The sequence below is a fragment of the Silurus meridionalis genome, chromosome 19 (genome assembly GCF_014805685.1).
Source record: "Silurus meridionalis isolate SWU-2019-XX chromosome 19, ASM1480568v1, whole genome shotgun sequence".
NCBI classification, from domain to species: domain Eukaryota; kingdom Metazoa; phylum Chordata; class Actinopteri; order Siluriformes; family Siluridae; genus Silurus; species Silurus meridionalis.
Window position 1 is genome coordinate 7,041,845 of NC_060902.1, and position 22,069 is coordinate 7,063,913.

The following is a 22,069-nucleotide window of genomic DNA, read 5'->3' on the forward strand; positions in this document are numbered from 1 at the left end:
TGAAATGCAGTGTTACTTTTATGCCAGATGTGATAGGACACACACCTTCCAAAAAGTTTAACTTTTGTCTCATCAGTCCACAAAGTATTTTCCCAAAAGTCTTGGATATCATCAAGATGTTTTCTGGCAAAACTGAGACCAGCCTTTATGTTCTTTGTGCTCCGCAACGGTTTTTAAAAAACTCTCTCTCTCTCTCTCTCTCTCTCTCTCTCTCTCTCTCTCTATATATATATATATATATATATATATATATATATATATATATATATATATATATATATATACACATACATGCAACTATAGCTCACCTATTACTTTTTATATCACATAAGTATTTATGACTCTTGAACTTTTGCATGATTCATATGAATACAAACTGGAATTGAAATTATTACTGAATTATTGGTGATTATATATAGAGTTAACTGCAATTGCACAAAATCTAATGAAACTAAATAAAACTGTCCATAGTAGTACATAGAACTGAAGGCGTTCATTAAATAGTTTGACTACAAAACATAACTACATAAAGAGCAAACAGAATAATGAAGACCAAGGATCTACCAAAATACGTTTGCATAAAGGTTGGGAGCATTAACATAATTAAATCAATTATTTTAAATATAAAGAATATATTTTATTTAAACAAAGTCATCTAATACATTCTGCTCAGAGAAGTCAGAGAAGCAACCAAGAAGCCAATTCTGGTAATTCAGAAGGATCTGGAGAGACTCATAGCTTAGAATGAAGAATGCAAACCATGGTCGGGACCATTTTTATAAAACTACATTAATTTTGTTCCACTTATCCTAAAATCCCAAATGAGTTCCATTTCATTGGCAAGTTGTAACAGGTGTTGCCAGTGTCTGGGCTTTATTATAGACTGAGCTTTTACATTAATAACTTTTTTCAGGAAGTTGTTTAGTGCCCAGTGCCAATACTTAAAAATGTTTTGCCAGTCAAAGCATTAGGCTGATTATGTTCTTGGCCACACAAGCAACAGTGACTCATTTAATAATAAAAATATAATAAAAATATATTAGAAAAAAAAATTGTATATACAAAGGAGGAATAAATCGATATAACCAGTTTATTTCCAGAACCTTCTTTGAGTGGGCGAGAGAACAGAGTAGACTACACTCACTATACAAAGACAAAGGGAATGATACCACAAGCAGAAAGCAGGTTATTTAAATGCAGATTGTAGCGGAGGAGTTCTAAAGAAATTCATTTATTCAGTCATTTAATGCTTTATCCAGTTCAGGGTCACAGGGGATCTAGAACCTGAGAGGACTGCGGATAAGACAGGAATCAACCCTGGGAAGGATTTCAGTTCATCACAGGGCACACACACACACACACACACACACACACACACACACACACACACACACACACACGCACACACACAGAGGTCAGAGAAAACCGGAGAACCCAGAGCAAACCTCAAATTGGTGGGAGTTCTACACTTTACACCAGTGATATCATGAATTGCTAAATAGTTAATTGCTAAATACATTTTTTTTAAATCATCCCTTTTTGTATCATAAACATATCGAATTCATTCTGTTGCCACACTATTTAAACCACCGACTCATTCGTTTATCTTTTCTTTTATTTACTTTATGTTCTGTACAATGTTATTCAATTCTATTAAATGCATACTATGTTCATAAACTTAAATGAACTTGGTTTGTCTTGCTTTTCTTAATATCATAAAACATGATTTTAAATTCAAAATACACTCTTGAGGAAAACCTTTGTTAAACTTACCCAAAAATGACATGATTACACACTCAATTGAACTGACACAAGCAGTATTAATTGCAATCAATTAGCTTTTTAATTCAGATTTATCTGTATGCTTTACCACTGAATCGCTTTATTATATCTCATTGAATCTAAAAACCTTTGAATTGGATTGCATCGGCTTGTTCGTGGTAATGGTGTCTTTCACAGGATGGACCATTCATTGTGTATTGAGATGCAAACTGTCTCAGACATATACCCAGTCTTAATGTAAATGTAATTTGTTGCTACCTTTGAAGTTGTGTTGCACTGATATAAATGGCTTTATATAAATTACAGATGCTGTTTGAGGCCAGTGAGGCATGATATAACCTGATATAAACATCTGGCTAATTTGGACTCAGACAGGTGTTAAGGAGAATACTCTAGGTAGTCTATGTTGAATACACACACACACACACACACACACACACACACACACACACACACACACACACACACACACACAGAAGCACAGACAAGCAAACAGTCTGTCTATCTATTTTTCATAACACACTCACACACAGACTTCACAGTTCGAGAACAAAAACACCACCCACATGCAGACACCTATCCCACGACACTACACTAATATATACTGACTTCCCATTAGAATCAGTCATTTTCACTTGTTGCACTCTAACTTTCTCGAACATGTACAAACACTATTAACCACCCCAGTAAACAGAGTGATGAAGCAATATCCTGCTGTGTTGTTAGACTGCACTAATCAAACGGTGTACTGTGGGAGATATATCAACATGTTAAAATTGAAAATGAGCACCTTTAGCTGCTTCATTTACTTTACAGTATCTTTCTGTGTGACAATGTGGTCTAACTAGAATCGGTTTCAGTAATGAGCAAAGCTTATATAAATAAATATTTTTTTTAAATCCTGTAAACATATTAAGAAAACAAAATGTCTGCTTGGTTAATAATAATAATAATAATAATAATAATAATAATAATAATAATAATAATAATAATAAAGACATCTGTTGTGACAATATCAATGGATATCAAAGATGACTCATATAACTGTAAATTTTTTAACATCTGTTAGCTTAACTAATGCTGCTAAATGTATGATGATTTATAAAAATAAAGAAAGTTTAATTTAATTTAATCACAAGATTCAAGTAAGCTAAATTTGCTTACTTCCTGTGTTAACAAAGTTAAATTTCATATTGTGTTTCTCAGAAACACGTTTCCCCCTTTTTTTTGCTATCGTTAAAGCCTTTGCAGTTTCTTTTGACTTTAAGGGTTTTATTAGCAGAGAATCTACAGTATTTTTTAAACACTGTAGATTCATCCTGGATAGCAATCACTTTTTGGCCAATTCTAGCCAAGGTGCTTTAAGTGTTGGCTCTCTGCCATGGCCATTAAAATGTAATCCAGGGCATTTCTGAGGTTGGTGACTGATTCTGACTGAACAAACCTGTTAATGAGGGCCAGTTTTATCTTTGTAGTTCTGCCAGATGCCCAAACTTATGTTCATCAAAGTTAAATGTGGCAGATCGGCAACTGGTCTCTGCACCTGGCTTTAGTTTGTTGTGACAGAAATAACCGATAAGTATGAGTATATGAGTATAACCGATGAGCCCTGAGTATATATATATATATATATATATATATATATATATATATATATATATATATATATATATATATATACAATGAAAAATCTAAATACTAGTGAATTATCTTCGTATAACCAAATGTTTATAATAGGGATTACATTAGTCTTTGCTACCATTTCTCAGTTCATTAAATTGAGCATTTAGCCTCAATCCTGAGGTAATTTAGGTTAGCAATCACAATCAAACCTGAAATAACTTGAGTAAGTATTTGCTAACTAGTAATAAATTAAATTAAAGTCTAAGGTAAAGTAGGTTAGCATTTGCTATCTAGTCTTGAGTAATTTTGCTAAGAATTCACTATCAAATAAGAACATATTAAGTTTAGCATTCCTCATCAAGTCTGGGGAAATTTATGTTTTTGCTATGTAGCCTTGAGTAATCATGATTAAAATTTGCCACTTACTATAGTTTTGCATAATTTAGAGTACCATTCCTTATGAAGACTAAGGTAATTTAGATTTGTATTCATTATCTAGTGTGAAGTCATTTTTGTTTGCTACCTAACATAAATAAATTTTGGTTATCATCTGATACCTGCCAAATTTTTTTATTTGTAGCACAGTGAAAATGTGACTGAAGATCACATGTACAGTAAGTGGGCATTTGCTGTTGTGGGTTGCATTATACCATCTTTACAGCAACTGCAATTGTTTATTAACTACAAGGTTAGCTAGTATGTTTAGGTGTTTGACAAAACACAGGAAAAAAAATGATCTGCTGGAGTTAAATACTACATAGCAAGCAGAAAGTTAATAATAAGAGTTAATAATTTTAGAAAATAATCTATAAAAAAAAAATCCCCTCATTATGTAAAACAAAGCACATTCCCAATTGGAGCAGATGAGAGGAGATTATCCCTATCTTTGAAAGCGCGGTTGGCTCTTACTCCACCCGCAGTTACAAGCTACTAAGCAGAGAACCAAATATTGCGTTCATGTAGTCTGATGTGTATGAGCGTGAGAAGAAGAATGAGATCAGTGGCTGCATAATGGTAATACATATTGCAAATACTGTATCATTATGAGCATTCACACAACAAGGGACCATAGTGTGCTTTACCAGTTTGGGGTTGTGTTCATATCACACAATTTTGGCTGCTGCTCTGTTAACATTTGGTCATTTTCCAGATGGCACCATCAAGCTGTCTATACAGTGTACGGCTTTTTTTAGTAAAATTATTTATTTAAAGCAGCAAAATTCCACTTTTGCCTTATATAATGATTAAACCAAACCCACATAAAATTAGAACAACAATAATATAAAAGATTAAACTTTTCATAAAAAGAAAAATGGAATAAAACAGAAAGAAAAAGTCCAATGACATATTTAATTTAACAGATAATAACAGTGTAATAACAGATTTACACAAATACCGTAATGAATTTGCACATGGGTGTAATTAATGCTGGTTAATACAACTATTATTTTCTTAAAAACAAAACAAAAAAGGGCAGAAATGTGTATATGTAATAGGTGTATATGTTTAATATACAAATAGCCAATATTAGAGTGGTTATTATATTCTGTAAACAAGTAGATTCCTCTCTTCCTGATTAATGACTTTCATAATACAATGTAATTCACTGCATTAAATAAAGTAGGTCCTCTCAACTTTTATTCTATAAACCAACAGACAACAGACAGCACAATTTTTCTGTGGTTTCCTCTAAAATCTAACAGGAGCTTCCTGATAAGCCTTTTTGGTGTGTTTGATAATAATTTCCAAGTGCCAACAAAAGTTAAAATATCCAAAAGAGTTCTTGACCTATACAAATAAAAACAAACTAAAATATAAAATTCATTGCAGAATTAAAGCAGATAACAGATAATAGAGTGACTTAATGAAGTGACGGAGTGAAATAATGAAGGGAAGACACTATAGATAAATATGGTCATCAAAAAAGCAGTAACAGTGGATATCACAATTGACTGCTGAGTGCTATGGTTATAAATTGTGTTTAATTATAGTATTGAAAATTATCTCATTTTGTATACTTATTTTTATGCAGAAAAGTCTGATTAAATATGCATAGATTTGCATTCTTAATACAACACTAACAAAAACTGGTAATTGGACTAAAAAAAAGTTATAGGTTGGGAAACAAGCTTCTAGTGTTATTTTAGGGCATGGCGTGATTGTGTCGAATGAATGGAGTGTATTAGCAAAAAAAATTCTTCTGGAATGCAAAGCCCATTCTTTGCATTTTCTGTACTGAAAAGCAGGCTATGACTTGCTGAGGTTAAAAAGCACCTCAGCATTAAGCTGCTTGATATTAATGTGTTTAAAACACTGTAGATGGTAAACATTTTGTTAACTGAGACACAATATATACAGTGTAAACATAAAAGATTTGCATTATACATTAAGAGCAGTGTTCCAGGTTAACAAAGCAGATCCTTTCTTTATGATATCATCATAGAAGTCATTGTTGATAAAAAAAAAGGAACAATCGTTGACAACTGAACATGCAGCCATATTATTAACTTAACTTTTGAAAAAAAAGGGTTTCTAGTGAAACTGAAAACTATTTGCAGTGAAGCAATGGAAATTCAATAAAGCATGCTTTTAAAGGAAGATTTTAACAAAGTCTATGTTTTTTTTTCTATAACAACACATTCCAGAAAGCTTTATTCCTTTTAGACCATTGCAGTTGCCAATGATAAAATGTTTATTATTTAGGTTATATGTTCACACTTTTTAGTTGTCTGTAATTACGTTTCATATTGTGGAATATGTCTGCACACACACACACACACACACACACACACACACACACACACACACACACACACACACATATATATATATATATATATATATATATATATATATATATATATATATATATATATATATATATATATATATATACCTCACCCCCTAAAGGTTTTTCTCTTGAAGATAATTACAGAGAAAAAAGCTTGTCTCTGTGTCACCTTCTGGCTCTTCCTTTTAGTTATGCTGTCATAGCTAGCCTTGCTGGAGTCTTTACTTGCACTCTAAACACATGGTACAGTGTCCTTAACAATTATGTAACAATACAGTTACCAAATATCTAATAATCTCTCTCTCATGTTCTCTCTTTCTGTTGAGCTACACAGGCTTCTGAGAAACCGGTGTTTCTGTCCCCTTCATCTTTCCAGACCTGCCTGTTTCATCTTGACACCCTACATCTGGAATGAGTTTTCTTTACATGGAAACCACTCACAGCAGATGAGGATGGTTCATATGAACAGCCTGAATCTACACGAGGTTACAGTGGAGGGTTAAACTTAAGAACCATTAAGATTAATTTAGACTGTTGTTAATATAAACAGATTTCTACAATGGCTTAGGGCTACAATTGCCATGAACAGTTTTAAATTTAAGTGTCCACTAGTGAACAATTGATAATGGAACTTTAACCATAGATATCGTTAGCTATAGCTCTTAGATCCTCATCCTAGCTGAGGATGGCTGAGTCTGGTTCCTCTTAGGGTTTCTTCCTTACACCATTTTAGGGAATTTTTCCTTGCCACAGTTGCCAGTGGCCTGCATATTAGGGATAACATATAGGGACAAATTTAGGACCCAGAGATTTAATTTAATTCATATTTCAAAGCTGCTTTGAAATATACCATTATACAAATAAACTTAAAATGAATTAAATATGTTACCAAGAAACAACAAAGCCTTCCATCCCAAAGCCAGAAAAGTGATTGTTACAAAGTGCTGACACTAAAGTATTTTTTAAAACAATCTAATTTCATGTCTCTTTAATGTGCAGCATTAATCCTGCAAACCCTTGATCAAATGTTACTATAGAAACTGTTGAATATAATAATAAGTGCATTTATATAAAGCTTGTAATCAGAATTACTCTCAGAACCATGGTATTATAAATATAATTAAATCTTCTGCACAATTAGAATTGAGAATCGAACTGCCGTGGCATGGTTAAAAATAATCTAGTTCTATATCGTTGTATCTTTTTAAATTCCTTATAGGACTATAATTGAGCTATTTATTAAATGCTGGTGCACTTAGAGGCCAAACCAATTAAGAAAAGAATGCCATCAATTCTAAAACAAATATGTTGTGCTACATGTGCCCAATTAAAGATCTAATTGATTAAACTGAAGCCTTTTTTAAGCTTTAAGCTACATTATTTGCTACCAATAAAGCATTAATTTCTAAATTGACTTTTGCACCGACTGATAATCAGTAGGCAAAGGTTCATCAAATCTAAATTCTAGACAATTGAACAGCATCTAAATCATGTTTTTTTTCTGAGCTATCCATGAGAGTCTTTGTAGCTCCAGACTTCTGTTCTTGGCTGCCAGGAGTAAAACGTGATATGAAGCCTGCTGTGGCCTATTTACCGAAAGATTTGACATATCTTGAATTCTGAGATGCTTTTCTGCTCACAACAATTGTAACATATGGTTATTAGAGTTATCAGAGACTTTCTGTCAGTTTAAGCCAGTAGAGCCATTCTCCACTGTCATGTCCTATCATGAAGGCATTTCTGCCTCCAGAACTGCAGCTCACTTGATGTTTTTCAGTCTTTCATGCTACATTGTGTAAACTTCAGAAGTGGTTGTGTGTCAAAGATCCCAGGAGAGCTGTATTTTATGTGGACACTCAACAACCAGCCTGTATGACAACAAAAAAAATCATCTTGCAGTTACTTAGATCATATTTCCGACATTGTAATATCTAAGTTTAACATTTAAGCTCTTTACCTGTATTACCTGGTGCATATTAATTATTATGTTTAATTAGAATTGTGTTTTTTAAAAGAAGAATTGTTCCTTCCAAAGTACTTGACCATGGAAATTGGAAATTGACAAATCCACAACATGAAAGGGTTTCATGTTTGAATTTCAGCAGGTATGTGATATATTAATACTTACTTGATTGGCTGACTGATTGATTACATAATAATGATGATTAATTATCAGTTATTTATATGCATACATTGTTATATAGTAATGTATAGTGTATTATATTTAGCCTGTTAAGTTATATACAGTTACAACAACACACAGTGAAGCAAAGCAACATTCCTCCAGGAACAAGGTGCTACATAAAACAACATACTCTAACACTAAACAAGGCAAAACTACTTAGAACCAACAGACCTAAACACAGGTCTACATAAAGTGCATGTGTGCAAGCAGAAATGTGTGCAAACAATACAACAGAGTACAATGAGACAGTAACACAATGTTAGTTTAGTAGCGACCAGTACACAAAGCTACATGTGTGATAGTGTAAGACATTGTTCATATAATAATAAATAGTATACATAAGTATTAAAAATTTTCCACACAAATTATGTTTATTTGTGTGTCCACTCTTTGTGTTAATGAGTCTGTTTTCTGTCAAAGTTCAATTGTGGCTCTTTACATACTTTAGTCTTAATACTATTAAGAGTCATAATACTATTAGTCTTTTGTTAATTTATTTTAAAATAGCATTTTGGTTACTTTTTGGTCAGTCTTGACATATCATTTTCAAATATATCATAACAACACCCACATTCTTTTTGTGATTTTTTCTGTTCTGATACAACCTTTCAATCTAGAGCTATGTGACTGCACAAAACAGTGCAAGGACAGTTTAAATAGTTCTAAACAATTTTGGGAAAAAGTAAAGAACAAAATCAATGTGTCTCCCCTCTCATGGCTCCAGAAAGACTCCCAAAGAGCCAAGAGTAATAAGTAATCTATTATTCTTTTCCTTAAGATTAAAAAGACCTTTGTATGATGCACTAATTATGAAAAGTTAGACACTTTTGCTGACATTTTTGAAGTCATGTTTGACGTTCAGCTACAGCAAACAAGCTTAAAATCTCAAGAGACAGGAAAGAGGGAGTTCCTGTGTAGCTTAACGTCAAACATGGACAGAAAAGAGGGAGTTCCTGTGTAGCTGAACGTCAAACATGGACAGAGAAGAGGGAGACAACCGGATTGAGCGGAAATGCAAATAAGGATACATGAGACATCAATGCTATCAGGGTTCACTACTGTTGTAGCACATCCTCCTTAAACATTGATGTTTTGCATAATATGCGTTATTAAGATGCGTTTTTGTTCAGCATTGCTCTCAGACAGCTTCAGCGTTTAGAAAAAGTAGAAAAATCTGCCTTAGTACAAATTATCTGTTAAGTTGTCTGTGGAGCACTTGGTGCATGCTCGATCACCACTCTCCACATCACAGTACATCGTGACCAGAGTAATAATAGAATCTAAATGCCATCTGCTCTGTTCTGTACTGGATTGAATTTAATGGAAGTAGAATCCTGCAGTCTGCAATATTATACACAAGCAATATCATTCCTAAATACTCTTTTAAAACAAAATAAATCCTGGCTTAAGTCTTCTGCAGCTAGGTGAAGGTTGCTTTGTCACCAGGGACTGGTATCAATTCTCTGACATGGAAAATGAAAAAAAAAAATTTTAAGGCCTCATTTCATTATTTATTTACTGCAAAGACAAACATGGTATGCATGGTGAATTTGATTTCTAAGGATACAAAAACAGCACCGCCTATATTTATCTTTAACACCTCCCATTCTTCCCCTGAAATGAAACGCACATCACACAGTGTGAATTCACACTCCACACATCAGCCCTTACTACCAGCTCTGCAGCCTCTTAGCAACATATCACAATAGATCTGCAATCTAATAGCCTAGGGAAAAGAACCACAAGAAATCTAACAGCATTAACAGCACATCCAAAGTGCAGCAGTGTGGCTCGTAGAGTTGAGCGTTATGCTTTTATGCTGGCATGCAGTGCAGCTATATATTGTATATTTATTATGCTGTTTCAATACAGGATAAATGCCTTTAGGCTTTCAGATTTATATAAAATATAGTGCTCTCTTTAAAATCATGCTTCACTTGATGGGGTCATAGTTCTGGAGGGTTGGAGTGCAGCATATTTTGATGATTTATCTGCTCCAGCTTTTCCTTTGGGATCAATAAAGTACACTCTACTCTACTCTACTCTACTCTACTCTACTACTCTACTCTACTCTACTCTACTCTACTCTACGCTATTTGACTCTACTCTACTCTACTCTATTCTACTCTACTCTACTTTACTTTACTCTACTCTACTTTACTCTACTTGACTCTACTCTACTCTACTTTACTCTACTCTACTCTACTCTACACTACTCTACTCTACTCTACACTACTCTACTCTACTTGACTCTACTCTACTCTACTTGACTCTACTCTACTCTACTCTACTTGACTCTACTCTACTCTACTCTACTCTACTCTACTCTACTTGACTCTACTCTACTTATCAGTTGGCTTAGTAAGTACAGTATCTCACAAAGGTGAGTACACGCCTCACATTTTAGCAACCATTTAAGTATATCTTCTCAAGAGACAATAAAATGAGAATTTGACAAAACAGCTGGCAACAAAAGTGAGTACACCCTAAATGAACATGTCAAAACTGTGTCCAAAGTGTCAATATTTTGTGTGAGCGCCATTGTTATCTAACCCTGCCTTAATCCTCCTGTGCATAAAATGTACCAGAGATGCACAGGTTTTGCTGGGATCCTCTTCTACTCCACCATAATGATATCACAGTGCTGCTGGATGTTAATCACATGACGCTTTTCCACCTTCTCCACAGGCAAAGATGGCTAAAGTACACACATCCTTCACTCAAGTAGAAGTACAGATATTCATGTTTTAAAAAACTAGAAAAAAGTAACTACACTTACTAACTCAAGTTAAAGGAACTAAGTTTGGGCTCTGACATGTTTTTAAGTAAAAAGTAGCCATTATTACTACCTGTTTTAGTGTCATGCTGGTAACTGGACCTCACATCATGTTAATACACAGTATTAATATAAAATATTTGTTTATTTTTTTATCTAATGAATGTATCCAGGCTAAACAACCATTATATAGAACACAAGCAGAGCAAAGATGATGATCAGATGATCAGAAACGTCTCGATGTCTTCCTCTGTCTAATCACGCTAGCATACTTCTTGTTGCCTTTTGCCTTGCTTTTTGTTAGCTTTGTAGTTTAGCCTACTTCCGTGGTGCGTGATACCCAGGAAACAATACACCAGTGGTGGGTGGAGAAAGCGTCACAATGACAAGAAATAAGTTGCTGGGCTGAAAACGGTGCACTTATGTGTCTGTTTTTTGAAGCCTCATTCTGCACCTGCATGTTTTTGAAAAACTCAGTCAGGATACTAGTGTAATGTAAAGTGAATCACATTCTTCAGATATTCAGAGTCTTAGCAGGTTTGTGGGTGATTTATTTCTGTCTGGTACAAGAATAATATACAACAAGGCCATACTAGTGGGAAGAAAGGGCTGTCTGCGAACCATTGTGTGTACACATAGAGCATGTTTTGGATGCAGAGTTGCACAGTGGTAAGCACTGCTGGCTTTCCGATTCAGGGTCTCTACTTTAACCCGAGCTTTGGTTAGACTGGTATTTCATTTCATCCAGTTCAGTTCCCAAGAAAAGCTCTGGCTCCACCATTAACGTGATCAGGAAAAAGCACTTATCGCAAATGAGTGGCCATCTTATATCAATGAATTCAGCCCTTGCAGTCAGTGCCCATCTCTCTGTGTACCATTCCTTACACCCAGAGAGCATTTCTAATTCCCAGTCCCAGTTACACGTTATTTTGTACCTTATTTTCAGATTACTGTAAATTTTCTGAAGCAATACCCAAGATTAAATCTTGTTTTTTGAACCAATAGTTTGACATTTGTACAAATACCTTTGTGTTCACTACCACTAGTGAATTATTTTGCTATTCCCTTGCTATTAAATAACACTGCTAGTGCTGCAGACATGACTATACCCTCATCTATATAGGAGAGCAGGGAGTAGCAACACAAACATAGATAAGTCAAGTCAAGAAGATTTTAATGTTATATAAATATAATAGCAACCATTAGCTACTTAGCTAGCTAGCTAGATGTTAAGACATCCTCCATCACTACAGTGGGACTCTGTTAGAACATTATTGGTGTGTTTTATAATTGGAAAATTAAGAATAGATTATATAAAGAATATTGACAGAGCCTCTGAGGACAAGGATAAATTAGTCACATTAATAAATATAATTAAATGTTATGGGAAAAGTTTAAGTATTGTAAATGTACATAGTGCCACATAAAATTTCAATCAAACATACACATTTTAATAGGTTTATGGCTTGCTGAAATCCCAGAGGCTCATAAGATTTCAAACATGTTCTTCAGTAAACATATTTTCACTATTGGACCTGTGGTGCTGGCGCCATCTGCCCCTCTTGGCATTAATACCCACAATTTGGCTTCAAGAGTTTTGTTTTTTTTCCCCTTTGGACATAAGTGGCTGAAAAAAGCTATAACCTTGATGCTTGGCATTTAAACTAAGTGGCATGCTTTGACTGGAACAAAGCCTCTAGCTGATTAGGCAACAACATTTGGCTAAAGACTTCAAATGTTGAGATGGTTACGTGCCGTGAATATCAGGTGGTTTTCTTTTGTTTGGAGAGCAAGTTTACATCACAGCATCTTTCCTGAGAGAGAACAGTGTCAGGCATAGTTAAAAGAAAAACCTCTTAAACTGATTTAACACTTGTTCTCTGTTAGTGAGCAGGTCAAGACAACAGGGCTGTTATAATAGTCTTGGAGTGTTGTGTCTCCATCTGGCTGAGTTGCTTCATCCATTTTAGTTGAGAAACCAACTGATAAGAGCAATAATAAAACTACAATTCAAAATCAATACAATATCTATTTTATTAATTCTATTCTATTATTCTATTCTAACTATTATTAGAAAACATGCTTTGTTTTTTTATGGTTGTACATGGCCTAGATTCATCTTCCAGAAGTTTCCCTACTGTGTGAAGCATCCATGATTAGCAAAGTAAACATTCACCCAGCTCATGCACTGTTTAAAAACAAGAGCAGCTCCCATGGTGGATGTGTGGAACATGAGGGGATGAAATTAGCATAATTAAATCCAAGCCTATGTAAACTAATACTAATGTAATATAGGGAGTGCATTTAATCAGCCTATTAAACACTTTGTAGCAGAATAACGAGGAAAGGGCTGGAGACGTATTTGATCTTCATATTATTCCATTTTGGTCAGTCTGAGAATGGAGAACGAATGCCTGTTATATGGGCATTTTTTATTATATATTGAAGGTCATATAAATAACTGTGGACAGGATTATGGCTATGAACTACGGTACATTACCCCATTCACATCTCAGGAGTGAGTCACTGATCATTTCCAAATGTTTCTTGTCACTGACCTGCAACTCAGAGTTTATCTCATGTAAGTCCTTCTATGGAAAATGTCATTGTTATGCTTAGGTTTAATTTCTTGTCAGGGTTTCATGGTATTAACTGTTATATTGTCTTAGTTTTTATTTTTTATTTTGTATATTTTCACTAAAAGTAAAATGATTTGCACTTGAATCCACTTCCTGCTTCTATTATGTGAAAATAGAGCTACAGCTCACAATGACTTGCTGGCCTCAAAAAACAATACATTTAAATGACCTAAACTACTATGATTTCTGAATAGTATTGTGTAAATGATTGTGTATGATAGATCAGCACAAAGATGTGTTATGACAGCAGGGAAATCAAATACGTTCCGCTGTCTGACCTTACGTGTCCCAATTAAGTTTTTGTAAAATATTCTAATAATAAAATTACAGAATAATAGACTTTTGTTATTAGTCAAGCAATGAATAGTCAAGCAATGAGCAACAAGCTATACTGAAGATGGATATAATACAGCTTAAGATCATGTTTTTGTTACATTTTCTTCATGACATTTCATATACAGTAGTTGTTCTATATTTTAAAAGCATATTTCAGCTGTGTTTACTGTGTCTGGAGTAAAATAGAAGTTACTGTCTCCCACATGTTTCTCATTATACTGCTTGACTGTAAATGAACGAGTTAATAAGTTAGTGAGTGAGCAAGTAAAAAAAAATCAATAAATACATAAGTGAATGAGTTAACAAGCTAACAAGTGAGTGGCTTAATAAGTAACCAATTAAGTCAACAGCAATTGATCAAGTAAAGAGATAAATACAGTATGTTAGGGGTGCCCAATACGTCAATCGTGATCTACTGGTCGATTTCAAAGGTACTGTGGGTAGATTGCATGACATAAAAAAAAAAAATAGACGTCAGGCTGTTACTCATCCTCACTAAGAAATTTGCAAGCGTACAAGGGCGCCAAGTGCGGCAAAATTCTAGCAAGCTACCGAGTTGCCTAGTTAGCCTCCAATTTATTCCTTCTGAACTTAAGAAAGGGTAAAAATTCGTGGCACTATGGATCCCTGGCTGATTCCACTCATCAGAGTGAGGTAATGACAAAATATTTACACTGTCATATTGTGCAATATAAATAAATGAAAATATTAATAAATATATGGTTTGCATATTTTTTAGTATTTAGGTCATTTTGACTTTGGTCATTTTATAAGTAGCTCGCATGCTGGAAAAGTTTGTGCACCCCTGCAGTATATGAATAAATGAGTAAGGGACTGAGTGTGTAAGAAAGTGTGTTAATCAACTAGTGAATGAGTTGAAAAGCCAGTTCCATGATATGCTTTGCTTCAGAAAAAAACATTAACCTACCATTTCTAATCAAATTTCTGCATATATACTTCAAAGGATATGTCTTTTGCATCTTTAGAGGACCTAAAACAAAGATACTCAAACTATAAATGACAGCCAGACATGAGAAGAGCAAAAAGAAAGAAAACAAATGCCACTAACACAGATCATTATTTCCAATTTTAAATTGTTCATGTAAAATAAATATAGTTTTATTTAAAATGTAGAGAATATAAGTGAAATTGACATCATAATTTGGAAAAAATCCTTCATGTCTCATTAGAGGTCACTGATTTGGCTGTGTTGCTTATAAATTGAATATTAGACATTGAAATCTTTTGTGATGTAAATGGAATTGTTTCAATGTTTTCACTGTACTATAGGTTTCACTGATCTAATAAAACAGCATTATTTAAGCAGATTACAGAGTAATGTTATTTTTTTATTTATTTATAAATATTTTGAAAATCATACATGAGGGGAACCATGGCAACTTTAAATTTAATATATAGCAATTATACATTATGCAACACTTACTTTCAGACCACAGCCCGCAATCAAGTTACATTTTTGACCCTTAATGTGAAAAAGCTTGCGTTCCTTTGACCGAGAGGATGTGGTGCCCATGAAATTAAAATGGGTGTTACAAAGTCAAATGTATTTGAACATATCTATTATAGAAATTAAATTGTTTTATTCTATTTACTTACACATTGATATATAAGGTCCATTATACTTCACAATAATGTCTTTTTCACCCATGATTGAAAGTGAATATTCTCTCCTCTTTGGAGAAGGGGGTAGTAGCTTAGTGTTTAGGGTGCTGGGTTACTGATTGAATGGTTAGGGGTTGCCATTGTTAGGCTCTTGAGCAAGGCCCTTAACCCTCGATGCTCCAAGGAGCGCTGTATCATGTCTAACCCTGCGCCCTGACTCCAGCTTCCTAACATCACTGAGATATGTGAAGAAAAAAAAAAGGCAAAAAAAGCAGTAGCAGCAGTTAAAAAAGATGTTTAAAAACAGCATGTAAACAGTTTGTAGTAATGAAGTGATATTTTATGGGCATGGATGTGTGAAGTGAGTACGATTGTGTGTGTTGAGTCCGGGTTGTACAGATCAGTCACACAGTTTGAGTGAGTTTCAGTTCAGTTCTGTGTTGAGAAGCGTGATGGCTTGACGGAAGAAACTGTTGCAAAATAAAATATAGATTTTTATTCATTCATTATCCACCTTCAGTGAACTCTTTATAATTCTTTTGCCATTTTTGTTTTAAAACTTTCAAAATATTTTGTCTACATTAAAAAAAGTAAACTTTCATATATTTTGGTCACTGCCAAAAGGAAGACATTTGAAAATCTGCCCTTTAGTGTCAGAAATCTGGTTATCTGCTTCAAAACTTCTTGGCTGATATTTTCATCCACATTAATCAGATTGCATTCATCAGCCAAAGACAATTTAAAGTTAATAACAATATTTAAAGTTTATGCTCTTCATTTGCTTTCACACATTTGAATTAGAATGAAATTAGACACAAATGCCAGTGTTTTGACGACGCTTCTTCTTCTTCTTTTTCTTCTTCTTCTTCTTCTTCCAGCTTTTCCCATTAGGGGTCGCCACAGCGGTTCCATCTGTCTCCATACCCTCCTGTCCTCTACATCTGCCTCTTTCAACCCAACTACCTGCATGTCTTCCCTCACCACATCCATAAACCGCCTACTTGGCCTTCCTCTTTTCCTTCTTTCTGGTGTCTCCATCCTCAGCATTCTTCTACAGATATACCCCATGTCCCTCTGCACATGTCCAAACCATCTCAATCTCGCCTCCCTCACCTTGTCTCCAAAACGTCCTACATGCGCTGTCCCTCTAATAAACTCATTTCTAATCCTGTCTATCCTCGTCACTTCCAACAAACACCTTAACATCTCAGCTCTGCTACCTCCAGCTCCACAGGACAGTCTTACCACAGTCCTATAAACGTTCCCTTTTACTCTTGCAGACACTCTTCTATCACAAATCACTCCTGCCACTCTTCTCCACCCACTCCACCTTGCCTGCACTCTTTACTTCACTAACACACTCTTGATGAAGCTATGAAGCCTTAAAAATTTATGCATAGACAGATAAATGTTTATTTTCATACCAGCTCAACATCTTTTGCTTTTTGTTATCCATCAGGGAAAATTTTAATAATCATATAGATTTGAGTTATTGAGTTAATAGTGAATGATATCCCAGTACACATTGTCAGAGTGTACTGAAAGGTAAATTAATTAATGTGACAAATGTAAAGGTGATCTGCATAAAATGCTTCAAGAGATTAGACCTTTTTTTAAGTAGTGGTTCCTTGGGAGTACCTCTTAAAGCTTCTATGTAGAACTCTACAGCTTTGTGTTTTAGTATCAGGAGAAGTTTTAAGAACCTTTAAATTATCCAATAAACCATTAAATAACCACTGAAGAACTATGCTTGTGCAGTTACATTAAACTATATTGCAGTTTGCTGTATTAGAGCCACTGAAATGCTGGGTAATTTGTAGTAGGTGGTCTATTACAGAGCAAGCAAATAAAATTGTTACAAAAGTACAAATTTAAAAGCAACATTGGTAATGAAACAATATTGTGCTGAGGACAACATAACAGGTGCAACACAGAGAATTAATGTGTTTTGTACTCCTGGCGGGACTTAAAGGTGTGCAACTTGGGAAACCACTGTTGGAATATGGCCAAAAATATATCATGAAAGATTGTTTTTTTTTTATATATAATGAGAGATTATGTCTTGTATATTGGTCATGGTTACAAATGATCTGAAACCACTCCCAGATTTGAGGGACCAGCACACCCAGCATCTTCCATGAATATTCTCTTATTACACTGAGGAGCAATTGCTCTTAGTTATCAAAGCATATCCAACAATATCTAAGACTAATGAAGGACATCATGGAACCTGAAGAAAACCCACACAGATATGATGAGAGCCCGCACAATCTCAACCTACAAGTTTAGGGTTGAACTGGCAATAGGTAGCTATACCTCACTTATATTATAATGAAAGTCCCTGAATCAAAACAATAATACCGTATTTTCCGGACTATAAAGCGCACCCACTGAATCTTACAAATATTTTTATTTTGAACATAAATAAGCCGCACCTGTCTATTAGTGTCTACACTAATGAACTTTACACAGGCTTTAACGAAAGACACGTTACACACGGTGTAACGGGTGAAATATGTTGCGATTCCTTTAGGAGCATAGTGGTATTTTGGGAATAGCCTGGCACTGCATTTTTCCGCTATTACTGCGTGTGTTCAAGACGAGGATTATGTCCTTATTATTTTCTGATGCTGATTTCTTTGTTTCTTTGACTAACCAAGAATAATAAAAAAGCACGAGTTTTGGAACCCTGTCTGTGCTTATATGATTTCTGTTGCAACTGGAGTTACCGAGCTATCCCTTGACCCAGACTCGCTACAACGCGCTACAAAGGCTTGTATCTAAACAGTAGCCTACCAAGAAAGTCATTGTTTACTGTCTTCCGCCTCCCTTTCACAACTATTTCTTTAGGGAGTTTATCTTTTGGCATCGTCGTGCGTTTAAAAATGCCATGCAGCTCAGAACACAGGTGAGGTGCGTTTTTTCGTTTCCGTTCGGACATTTCATTGGTCTAATGTTATGGGGTTCAGTTTTTTGGCTTGAAGTTTGTGAAACTGGGAAAAACCCAGGAAAAATTCATAAATAAGCCGCTTCGTTGTTTAAGCCGTGGGGTTCAAAACGTGGGAAAAAAGTAGCGGCTTATAGTCCGGAAAATACGGTAATAACAATAATACATTTTACAGCTTACTACTTTATCACACTACTACACCAGACTACTGTCAGGTTTATTTCACAAAACTGTGTTTTAAATCAGCCACTATATTTTATGTAATGTTTTATGTTATATGATTGCTTTGGTTAATTAGAACTTTTATTTAGTGTCCCTGTGCACCACACTCATTGTCTCACAGATGCCATTATTGCCGTCGTTTTTGGTTCAGGTTACAGTTCTTGTTTCATTGGCTTGCTATTTCATGCTCTGCTTCTTTGTCTATGTTTTGTATGTTTGCACTATAATAATTTAAAAAAAAAATCTGCTCTGCAATTGCATCTGCCTTCTCTGCTTATTACATGACAACCACAATGTCACCGCCAAGGTTGGAAAACTCAGATATCTTTGGTTTTTAATTTTTTTATCACTATTAATGCTAAAGACAAATACAAATGGAATGACAAGGAATAGAGTAAGGAAAAGATAATAAAGCAAATCTTACACCAAATACATAATTTATATAAGTTTTATTAACTGCCTGTTCTCAGAGCCAAATAGAGTTTCGAACAAGAGTTTCATCAGCAAAGTATAAACAGACAAAAGGCAATAATGGCCTAATTCCTACTAATTATAGACAATTCTAAATATTTTTTGACAGCCAATAATTTTTTTTTATTTAATTCCTTTCATTTTCTGAATGAATAAATGTGAAAAATTGGAATGATAAGATTTATTTGCACGATCCTCTGGGCAAGGTAAACATTTTCCTGCCTTCAAACAGTTAATGAATAAAGGTCAGGATTTTTGCACTGTTCATATTTCAAACAGGAAATAAGGGCATGTACAAGTGGGTGGACTATTTATTAAGTGCAAAAATATTTTTTTCCTTTTATAACGATCTGTCACTGACACTTTTTTCATGGTATTGTCCAGAACAGAACATTTGCAGCTGGTCCTCTAGACATGTAGCTTGCAAGCACCTGTCTCTAAGCAGAACACTACTTTGCTACTTCTTTCCTGCAAATATTTAATTAACTGCAGATAGACGACAGTGTGGTGTGATCCTGCACCTCTTTAATTTGTTTCTTCCCTGCTGCTTCTAGTCAAGCATGAGGCACGATCAAGCATATTAAAACCAGTATTCATAGCTGTTGCAGAAAAAAGTTTTAGTCTAAATAATTTAATGCACAGAGAGATTACTAAATCAACACATGCACCACTTTTGCAGTTCCTAGAGCATAGCTTGCATAGATATATTTATAATGCACTAAAAATCAGAGCACTCATATCAAGGGTAGCATCCGATATTCATACATTTAGACTATGGCCCATTAGAATGAAATGGGCAGTATTACTTGTGCACACAAAAACATCAATTGCATGTACATCTTGCATCCTTTTTGAATGATCTTAATTTCCTCCATTATCCATTTTAAGAACTGGAGGTTTTAATATTTCATAAAGTTGATATTTTCCTGACCAATGATTCGATGTTAAAACCAGTAAAAGCATCACTAGGTTACGTATGTAACCCTAGTTCTCTGTGGAAATGAGAGCTGCATCAAAATGCTTTGGGAATGCCTCGCGTTGTTCACGCCATGAATCACGTGTAAAATCCACCCAATAGGCAAGTCATCGGCAGGCGACGTCTCGTAAACCAGAAAGCTACAAAATGGGTGAGCGATGGTAGCGACATTAGCTTCTGAAAAAGGAGAAGGTAAGCACTGCAGGGATGCAGGGAATATGGCCCGTTGATGCAGCTCTCATTCCCTCAGAGAAACTCCAGCGGACCAGGGCGTAGAGGCCACCATACCCCAGGTGAAATGAGCCTTGATTCCGAAGTGAGGGGGAAGACCAGAGGACTTATAACACGAAGAAATGGCATCCACAATCCATCTGCTGAGCATCTGTTTATTAGCCGGAAAACCATTCCTATGAGGGCCAAAGCAGACAAACAGCTGCTCTAACTTCCTCCATGGACTCCTGTGGAGGTATGTGTCCAGTGCTTGCAGTCAATTTTGCTTTTCCTGGTCGGGGGCTAGGAAAGGAGGAGGCAGAATGCCTCCAGAACGACAGGTCGTGAGGTACCTAAGGTACATACCCCGGTTTAGGGTAGAGAAAAGCGCTGGCCATGCCAGGAGCAAACTCCAGGAGATACGGTGCCACAGAAAGAGCTTGTAGGTCCCCGACCCTCTTAAGGAAGGAAATTGCCTGAAGAAAGGCGGTCTTAACCGACAGATACCTCGAGGTCGAGGGCCACCTCGACCAAGGGCTTGATGGGGGGCTTAGATAGAGCAGCCAGCACAACGGCCAAGTTCCACATATCACAAGCCTCAGCCTCCAGGTGCCGTGTAGGAAACGTGTCATGAGGGGGTGTTTCCCCAGCGACTGCCCCACAGGCGAGGTACAATAAGCCGCGATAGGAGTGGGCTTATTGTACTATTGTGGACCAGCAGGAGTGGACTCGTCCATCTCCATGCCTTCGGCTAGGTCGGCCTGCGAGCCCCACGACCTTCGGGCCCGAGCCGCAAGGGAGATCACGCTCCTCGAAGAGTGATCTTTGGGAGCAGAGAGTGCACATAGCCATGCGGCTACAGCACGGACAATCGTCTCTCTCTTAATTTTCTAGTAACCTTGCTTAATATTTTATTTTTATTTGAAAAAAAGCATTGCATGTGCAAAGCAGTAATGGAAGAGGGTATGTTTATGATAATAACCAGATTTCTATGTTCAACAGTGGTTCAAAGTAAATAACAAATATTTTAAGTAAACCTTTACGAGAAGGTTACAGAATCTTAGCTACTTCACTCATGATAGATTAAATAACATGACGGACCAAATACTTGCAAATAAATATATATTAGAGAAGATAAACATAAAAAAATTTTCTATGGAAACATTTTAGAAGCTATTTTTCTTAACAAGGACCATTGAGAGGTTATCTGTAATCATCCAATTATACACTTAGTATATCATTTAGCTGAAGGGAGCTTATCAACCCCAGCAAAACAGAACTGCTGGTCATCGCAGGTGATTCATCTCCAGGTCAAGATCTCCGAATAACTCTTTATGACTCTCTGCTCTCCCCTTCAGCCACTGCTCGTAACCTTGGGGTAACTATGGACAATGAACTGTCCTTCTTCTCACATGTTGCTAATGTGGCTCATTCCTGTCGATTTCTTCTCTACAACATCCGAAGGATTCAAACATTTTTGTCCACACA

The 22,069-nt window shown here is 35.5% G+C and overlaps 1 protein-coding gene across 1 annotated transcript in view; it reads right to left on the reverse strand.

Annotated features, from left to right (window-relative positions):
• The window catches only part of syn2b (synapsin IIb), a 71,226-nt gene that overhangs the window by 32,872 nt on the left and 16,285 nt on the right, over window positions 1–22,069 (reverse strand).